This window comes from Dioscorea cayenensis, chromosome 2 (genome assembly GCF_009730915.1).
Source record: "Dioscorea cayenensis subsp. rotundata cultivar TDr96_F1 chromosome 2, TDr96_F1_v2_PseudoChromosome.rev07_lg8_w22 25.fasta, whole genome shotgun sequence".
Taxonomy (NCBI): domain Eukaryota; kingdom Viridiplantae; phylum Streptophyta; class Magnoliopsida; order Dioscoreales; family Dioscoreaceae; genus Dioscorea; species Dioscorea cayenensis.
This window is the reverse complement of record NC_052472.1, coordinates 15,968,102-15,977,321: the sequence shown is the minus strand read 5'-3', so window position 1 is coordinate 15,977,321 and position 9,220 is coordinate 15,968,102. Positions and strand designations below refer to the sequence as shown.

The 9,220-nt window shown below is 40.2% G+C and overlaps 1 non-coding gene across 1 annotated transcript; it reads left to right on the top strand.

Moving 5' to 3' along the window:
* The first annotated feature begins 2,245 nt into the window (after positions 1–2,245).
* On the top strand, positions 2,246–2,352 carry LOC120281640. The gene has a single exon (XR_005542750.1). It is a non-coding gene; the product is annotated as a small nucleolar RNA R71 (small nucleolar RNA).
* Positions 2,353–9,220: the final 6,868 nt, after the last annotated feature.

The window sequence follows — 9,220 nt, the reverse complement described above, 5'->3', positions numbered from 1 at the left end:
GCTTGTGAGATAAGAATGCGAATTGTTCTTTCCTTATGATGAGCATTACATTTATCAGGTTTTAGCGCTAATATGTGTGCATTTATGTTACTTTCATGCATATATTGTTGTGAAGCCGAATGTTAGAGAAAGAAGCCAATGTAAATTATGAATGCACCATTTGGAGGAAATCTTGTGAAGGATCAAATGCAAAGACATGAGTCGGGTTCAAGATGCAAGAATGTGTGCCAACCTCCTCATATTCAAGTCAGGACAATGATTTGGATGGGCACAAAGGCACATTCAAGTATTCCGGCTTGTGCATGTATAGCAAGATCTCCACCAATATATCCGTAAATGTGTGCCGTTCACGTTAACTCGATGAGAACATGGATTCGGGAGTAATTTGTGGTAGTACTGTAGTAGGGTACTGTAGCAAACAGTGCAGAAATTAACTGTAGAAGATACTATTCACAGCCGGCCGAGAAAAGTGATTTCCAGAGAATCCACATGGGCATGTGGAAATTCCACACGCCCGTGCGCTATTCCATAAGCCCGTGCGCTATTCCACAAGCCCGTGCGATGAATCCACGGGCGTGTGGATTCCCGATTCCAACCCTATTTAAGGCCAATTTCAGCCCCGATTTCAGCATTCTTTTCTCCATCTTTTCCCCAACTTGAGAGAGGGCCGCGGCTAGGGTTTGGAGAGGTATTGGCTAGGGATTGGGAAAGGTTCTATGGCTCTGACATAGCGCTCCATTTGGAACAAGGTTAGTGGGAGAGCTTTCGTCGGCACCGATTCGGCGAGGTATATCCTAGGCTGGACATAGGGACCCTTGGACGAGTAGAGGCTTCTCCACAAGACCATCGTCATGACTACCAAGGGGGTTTTCTATGGATTACTTGTTTTTACATTCGAATTCATTGATTGTAACTAGCTCCATGGACAGCTAAACCCCCTAGTGGGTACTTAGATTTATGAAGCCTATGATGTATTTGTTTCATTAAACCTTGTTATATTGCTTTCATTAATTAATGTGTTAATTGAGTTCCAATATTGAATGCTTGATTGTTTGAATACTCACTTAGAGTGACAGTAGGGTTGAGAGTTCTTTTTGGTAACCCTTCTGAGTTATTGACACACCACGAGAGTTAGACAAAGCTAGATTAGAGAGGATTGAGAGGGTGAGTCGAGAAGTAGCGGAGCGTCCCCTTTCCCCTCTGGTGTGATTCATCCTACCTCTATTTCCTCAAGTTTTTTGCAGTCATAGTAGATTGAATGAGCTAAGGGATGACCTTTCACTGGGGCTTAGTTGCAGAGGCAACAGAGTGAAGTGTTGAACTGATTTTAGCACCTAGGGCTTAATTGTGAATAGTGACCTTTCATCTGGACCAAAGGGTTAGGTCTACATCTAGGAAAGGGATTTATCACTTGGAATCCCTATAACTCATTGCGATTCTATACGAGTGCGAGGTTGAGAGATTGTTCAATTTCTCCTGCGGGACATGTATAGAGTTAGGCATAGTTGACCTTAGATTTGGGATCATGTATTGAAGGATCTCCACGACTCATTAATGCATTAGTTAGAAAGCATATTTGAGGGTTTTTGCACTTGAAATGATTGTTCTTGGCCGAATAATATCCGGGTACCCCATTTATATCCATTGCCTTAGCTCCCATTTACTTGTGCTTTCTCACTTGTCTCTTTTACTTTTGTTTACATTACCTCTTGTTACACAAATATTATACACTTTTCGCTTAGTTAAGAAACAATTCAAGTATTTTTATTCCATACTCATCTGGGATTTATTACTTCGACAAACCCGTGCACTTGTGAGACATATGTAAGGGGCATTTTCAGTTTCTATAAGGATTGCCTTGGCCTCACATTGCATTCCCCACAAAGTCTACCTGATCAATAGGTGCTATACTACCAATAGAAATCGGATAATCCGATGATGTATGTCCATATCCACATCCTTCAAAATTGATTACTGTTGTCACTCTTGGAGAAGATAGAGTGTCTAACTTTTTGCTCAAAACTTTTACTTGGGTCGCTTGGGATGTGACTTCATCAATCTCATGAAGACCGGCTACCTTCTTCTTGTCACAAGAATTCCATTGAAAACTGTTCATAGCCATTTCTTCAATGAGTTATTGTGTAGCTTTAGGGGTTTTACTTCGTAAGGTACCTCCTTCTGCTACATCAAGTAATTGCTTGGATTCAACCCATTGTAGAAGGTGTGGACAATCATATACATGGGGAACCCATGTTGTAGATATTTCCACAAGAGGTCTTTCAACCTTTAGCATATCTCAAAGAGAGACTCCAATTCCGTTTGCGCAAAAGAAGAGATCTTATTTCTAAGCTTAACACATTTTCTGGGAGGGAAATATTGAGCAAGAAAAGCTTCTATCATTTCATCCCATGTAGTGATCAATCAATGCTCGAGGTAATGACTGTAACCACGGTTTTGCTCTCCCCTTTAAGGAAAATGGCAAGGCTCTCAATCGAATAGCATCATTCGTAACCCCATTGATCTTGAGCATATAACACACTTCTAAGAAGTTCTCGATATGGTTGTTTAGATCCTCATCTGTCAAACCATTAAACTATATTGGCTGCTGTACCATTTGGATGAAACCTGGCTTAAGCCTAAAGCTTTGAGCTGTAATCGGTGGCTTGACAATGCTAGACTGCATGCCTAAAACTATAGGTTTTGCATGGTTTGAGAGTATCCTCTATTGCTCATTCTGCTTAGCCATGTTATTAGATACCTCAACCTCTATTTCAGCTTGATAGTTCTATTCTTGTACAAGTTCCTTTCCCTGTCAATAAATTCTTTGCTCAATCTCTATATCACCTTCAACTAATGTCGACGGGTTGCCTTGAGTCATAAACTGGAGTTGAAATCAAGAAAAGAAAACAAATTAGAGTGATGGAAGAGTAGAAATATGGAATAGAATAGATGGTAAATAGCTAAAATAACAAAGTATAAATGCTTCTAAGATGTCTATTCCCCGGCAATGGCACCAAAAACTTGACACACCCTTGTGTGTGTACCGCAAGTGCACGGGTGTCAAAGTAATAAAGTACCCGAGGGATGGATAGTTGAATCTACAAGGAATAGACTCTAGTAACAAACAACCTTGCTAAATAGCCAAATTATCAATCAATTTGTGAATATGTTCAAGATGCTATCAAAAGACATGTAAGGAAAGGGAAAGAAGAGGAGATAATCAATGATAAAGTGGGGTACTCAGACAATGGTCCCCCAAGATTTTAGTTCCGAGTGCAAGACAAAGATTACGCTTCCCTTATTGAGATTTAATGAGTCATGGAAATCAAAAAGCAGAAGGTCCCAAATCTAAGGTCAACCATGACTAGTCCCCTATGAGAAGCCGACAGAGAGAAAACTCTTAATGCCTCACACCATATATGAGAGATTCTAAGTGATAAACCCTATTCCAAAACCCAGATCAAATCCTTTGGTCCAGGTGAAAGATCCCTAATTACAACTAAGCCTCCACGGAGAGAGAACTCTCGAAGCCTCACTACCTCTTGACTCACCCTATCGACCCTCTTTAACCTTTGGCAATCTAATCCTAATAGTGGTGGTCACTCGTCAAAAGGATGATTAAAATATGTTCTCAATCCTAGTGTCACTCTAAGTGAAAACTAAGCATTAGACACACAAGATTGAAACTCAAATAAATTCTCAATTAAAAGAAACACAATTTAAATCAATGAAATAATACATAGTAGGGTTTACAAGTCTAAGTACCCACTATGGGTTTAGCTCTCTAGGGAGCAATACAAAATCAAAGATGAAAGCAAATAAATATGTAGACAATCCATAAAGATAACCCCCTATTATTTCATGATGACGGTCTACAAGAGTTGCTCCTCCTTTTCCAAAGACTCCTTAACCATAAAGTTAACCTCCTTGTCAAGCCTAATACACAACTCGGTGAATCGATGTCGTCCACAGCTCCCCCAATAACTCTCCTTCAAAAGAAATCGATGTTGAATGGCGTAGAAGCTCTCCCAAACCTTTTCAAAAAACTCTTATAAACCTGTACCATGCTCCCTATCCATGATAGGAAATGATACCCAAACCACGTGGATGTGTGGCATTCCATGTGGCCTCAAGAGAAGAATGTTGGAGCATTGTTTATGAAGAAAAATGTAGCAAAGTATTGCAACAAAATCACTGTGGCAAAACACTGTTCACATGGAGTCACGTGATAGACATCGGTTTTGAGTATAAATATGTCTTTTGCCTTATTCTTTTGATACTTTTTGACAACTTTTGAAAGGCGAATTGGCTAGGGTTTGGAGAGGAGGTCTTTGGTTAATTTGAGTGACATTCTTCATCAACTTTGATAGATTCCTTCTTCATCATAGAATTAAGGAAGCCATCAGCGACCTCGCTTAGGAGAGGAATCCTTCAAGACGTTGAGTGACCCATCAAGGCCATCATCACGAATTCAAGGGGGTTTTATGCCATGGTTTTCATTGATTTACATTGCATTATTTGTTTTGTAATTTTCCCATTGAGGGATAAACCCTAGTAGGTATTTGGGCATGTGAACCCTAGGGATATTATTCTTATATTGATTTACTTTGTGTTTCCTATTAAATTCGAGTTGAATTAAGTTTCAATCTTTCTTTCTTATTTCATGTTTGCTGTATTGATCTTGTGGCTGATTGGTTTGCATGAGTTGTTGCCTTGGTGAGAGAGAGGTCTCCATTAGGGCTAGAACCTACAGATTAAAGAGGGTTGAGAGGGTGAGTCATGAGATAGTGGAGTATTCCCTTTCCTCTTTGAGTAGTACATTCTATGTTCGTATTCCCTAGGCTTTTTGTAACTATATTTGGTGTGAGGTGTGAGATTGAGAGATTTCTCCACTGGGACTTGTTGGGGGTTAGGGATATTTCATCTAGAGGTAAGGTTAGGTCTATCCGCAGGAATTCCTAGAGCCTATTGCGGTCATATGTTGTGTAAGGTATTGAGATTGAGCGATTTCTCCACCGAGACATCATAGGGAACTAGTTTCGGTGATCTGGAGGCGAGATCTATTATTCTTGGATTGCCTTGAATTGATTAACTTGGTTTAGAAACACTTGTACATATTGTGCCTCATGATCGATCCTAAGGGGAGCATTATCCGGGTACCTCATCTTGATTGATTGATACTTCCCTCATTTCTACTCTTTCGTGTTTGCTTATGACATTCATACTTCTCGTTATTAAGTTCATTTCATCATATTCTTGATTCTGACTAAATAACTTAGAAGTAGTTGTTATTAATACTTCCGTTCTCTGTGGATTCAACTACCTAATTCATTGTGTACTTTATTACTTTGACACCCGTGCACTTCTGGCACATGCACGCAAGAGATGTGTTAGATAGCTTTTGAAATATTTGAACAACTCGAAACATAAGTGTGCAACTGGCTTTATGTCTTTCTACATCACCTATTTACTCAAACTCTTTAGAAGTTATCACACACCATCATATGTATAATCATGGCTTGTATCTTGCTCATTAAGTTACACAAAAGAGCTCCAAAAAGAACCTCCATGACCTATTTTTGCATTGTTCCTTGGTAACATGCCTTCACAAGCCTAAATTCACAAAAGAACATAAAAATAAAATAATAAGCCATAAAATCTTATGAAAATAATGCTCCATGTAAGTAAAGCATACTAATCAATATGCATATGGTAAATGCCTAAATATATGTATTTTATAAATATTAATTGTGTATGATTTGTGTAATTTATTGATGATTCGATGCATTTTTTACGGTTTAATTATTTAATTTCATGTTACAGGCATAAAAGTAGCTAGGTGGGCTCAACGATGCGATTTGAGAAGAAATCGACACCGAAAACATCATTTTAGGGCTCAGTACTGTAACAGTACTCCAGCAGCCTGAAGCACGAAGACTTGGTGAAGATTCTATGTCTAGGAATCCTTACGGGCAACCTCACGGTCGTGAAGATGACCGCAAGAAATTCAGAGAGCAACAGTGCTGTAGCAGTTACTATAGCCAATTTGTAGCAACTTATTGAAATTTTCAGCCCATTTTCTGAACATCCTCATGGCCAGTATATTGACTGTGAAGCCGCCCACAAGCCATCCCAAAGCCAATCTTTAAAAGCTTCTTTAAGGCATTTCTTTTTGAGGAGGAGAGACACCTTCTTGGAGCTCATCACCACCATTATCAATCTAAGGAAGAAGAAGGTGCTTGAGGGCATTTCTATGGAGGATTTGATGAGGAAAGCTCAATTTTGAGCAAGATAGACCCCAAGGCCTTGCTTGTAGGAGGTTGAAGACAAGGCAAGCCAAACCTTTGAGTGGTGTCATTGGAAGCTCATCTCCGAGGGATCCAAGCATCATTCGGCCTCCAACCCTTGAAGGAGTATGTTCATGCTTTATAAATATGCCTTAACCATCAGCTATTTGTACCCCCCTATTTCTAGGGTTGTTATTAGTTTGTGTTTCAACCCTAACTTGAGAGAATCACCACTCCCATTACAATCATAGGAGGATTTGGGTGGAAGAGATTTCATATCCAATACTCATACCGGATTAGGGGTCCATTGCCATAACCATCGGGTTGACCTAATTTAGGGGTTTCTCGGTCCAACTAGGCACTTACATAATAATTCTAGCATCCTACACACTTTAGTAACCCCCGAGGGGATCCTTATCCATGACCACTTCCCTGATTACTCCCCATATATTACCTTCATTGTTAGCATTCTAGTTGCATTTGTTTAGTCACTTTGTTTTTTTATCTATCACATTCAGACTTGCAGGTTAAACAACTTAACGAAGAGGAAGTAAGAGTAGATTCTCAGGCCCTTGGGAATATGTCCCTCTCATGTTCTGACGAGAGGTTGTACTTGATGACCCGTACACTTGCGGGATTGCACAAGCCATCATGTTTTTGGCGTTATTGCCGGGGACCCACGAGGAATACTAGAAAAACTTAGAGCGTGTTGATTTGACCATTGTTTTGTTTTGTGTTTACTATTCTTGTATATATTTCTTAATTTGCATTTCCTTATCTTTCTCTTTTGTAAATATTTGTGTGCTGAGTCTTATTTTTGTAAATATATTTTTTCTCTTCTTCAATCATGGCTTTGATTGGGTAGGATTTATACCCTCGTCACTCATGTGAGCCGGCAAGATTGGGTAGTTTATATTTCGATTATAATCAGTGGAAGAAACAATATTGTGAGGACTTAACCAATCAAACTCTAGAGAATCAAAAGGTTCAGTTCTCTTTCAAGGAATACATGGAATCAAAATGGGCAAACCTTATTGGAGATTCTTGCCCACCTAGTTGCCAACTCGACCCTGTCAATGAAGAATTAAGAGACACTTCAAATGGATCCCCAGAGTCAATAAGTCTAGTTGAAGAAGTGACAGATCAAACAAGGCTAGGAGGCTCAAATGAAATATACTATATACAAGTATGTGACTTAAATTCGATTGACACAGAGGTTCAGGTCACAGAAGACAGTTCCAGCAGTGTGATAAGTGCTTGAGTAGACATATTTTTATATATGTTTTACATGCATTGAGCATCATTTTTACTGTGGTTTATGTCTCATATTGTGTATTTGGTGTTCTTTTATGCATATAGGTTGTGAATGCCTTGAAGAGTAAAAAGGAAGCAAAGATAGGCTATAAAAACACAATGTTGGGAGTTCTTGTTCAATTGAAGGACCAAGACACGAGAGCAGTTCATAAATGTGGAGATGTGTGCCAACTTCCAAGAAGATTCAAGTCAATTCACCATTTGGAAGGGCACAAAGCCAGCCACATCTTCATATTCCTTCTCTTTGTGAAGATTGCAAGACCTCTCAAAGATACGTCGATGAATAAAAGTTTTATAGCCTACCACATGGACGTGTGCCCGGACATGTGGCCTTAAGAGAAGAGTGTTCGGATTGTGTTTTGTGAAAAGTACTGTAGTAATTTCACCGATAATGCATCGCAGAGAATCACTCGCTCACGCCGCGTGGAAATTCCGCAGCCCACGTGGAAATTCTTGCAGCCTCACGCGGTGCGTGGAAAATCCACACGGGCGTGTGAGGGCACGTGACAGACGCGATCTAAGGCCTATAAATAGCCTTTTTGCCCTATTCTTTCTCATCTTTTGTGCGGCTCTTGAGGGGTGAGACGGCTAGGGGTTTGGAGAGGAGGTCTTTTGCGGCTTTGGAGGCGCTTCGTCACCAACTTTGATAGATTCCTCCTCCGTCATAGCATAAAGGAAGCCACCGGTGAACCTAGCTTCGGAGTGGGTCCTTCAAGACGTCAAAGCTCTCCATCAAGGCCATCGGTTCATATATAAGGGGGTTTATTTCTATGGTTTTAATGTACTTTCATTCATTGATGGTGTGTTTTTGTATGTTGCTCCATGGAGAGCTAAAACCCTAGAGGGTATTTGGGCTTGTGAACCCTAGGATTCTCATCTTTTTGTGGATTTGCTTAGTGTTTCTATTTAATCGGAGTTTGATTAAGTTTTTAATCTTGTATTCTCATTGCTTGCTTGTTTAATTAATCCTTGTGGTTGATTGGATTTGCATGATTTGTTGCCTTGGTGGGAGAGAGATCTCCATTAGGGTTAGAACCTCAAGATTGAAGAGGGTTGAGAGGGTAAATCATGAGATAGTGAAGTATCCCCTTTCCCTCCGATTGGTGTATTCTATCTCCATTCCCTAAGCTCTATGCAACCATATTTGGAGGGAGGCGTGAGATTGCTCGATTTCTCCGCCGGGACCTTGTAGGGGGTTAGGATCCTTCGCCGGGAATTAGGGTCAGATCAATCTTTAGGAATTGGATACACAATTTGGAATCCCTAGAGTGCTTTGCGATCATATGTGGTGTGAGGTGTTGAGATTGAGTGATTTCTCCACCGGGACCTCGAGGGGGACTAGTATCGGTGATCTAGAGATAGACCCGATTATGTTTGGATTTCACGACTTAACTTACTCATCATAGAAACACTTTTGCTTATCCGGTACCTAATACTCGAATCCTAGGGGGAGCAATGCCCGAATACCCCACTTTTATCGATTGAGATTCTTCTTCCATTTTTACCCTTGCATATTCGTCTCCGTGTTCATCTCTTCGCACATTAGATCACCACACTATCTCATTATCATTGGGCTAGATAGCAGAGAAGAAGTTAGTACTAGTAGTCCTGTTCCCTGT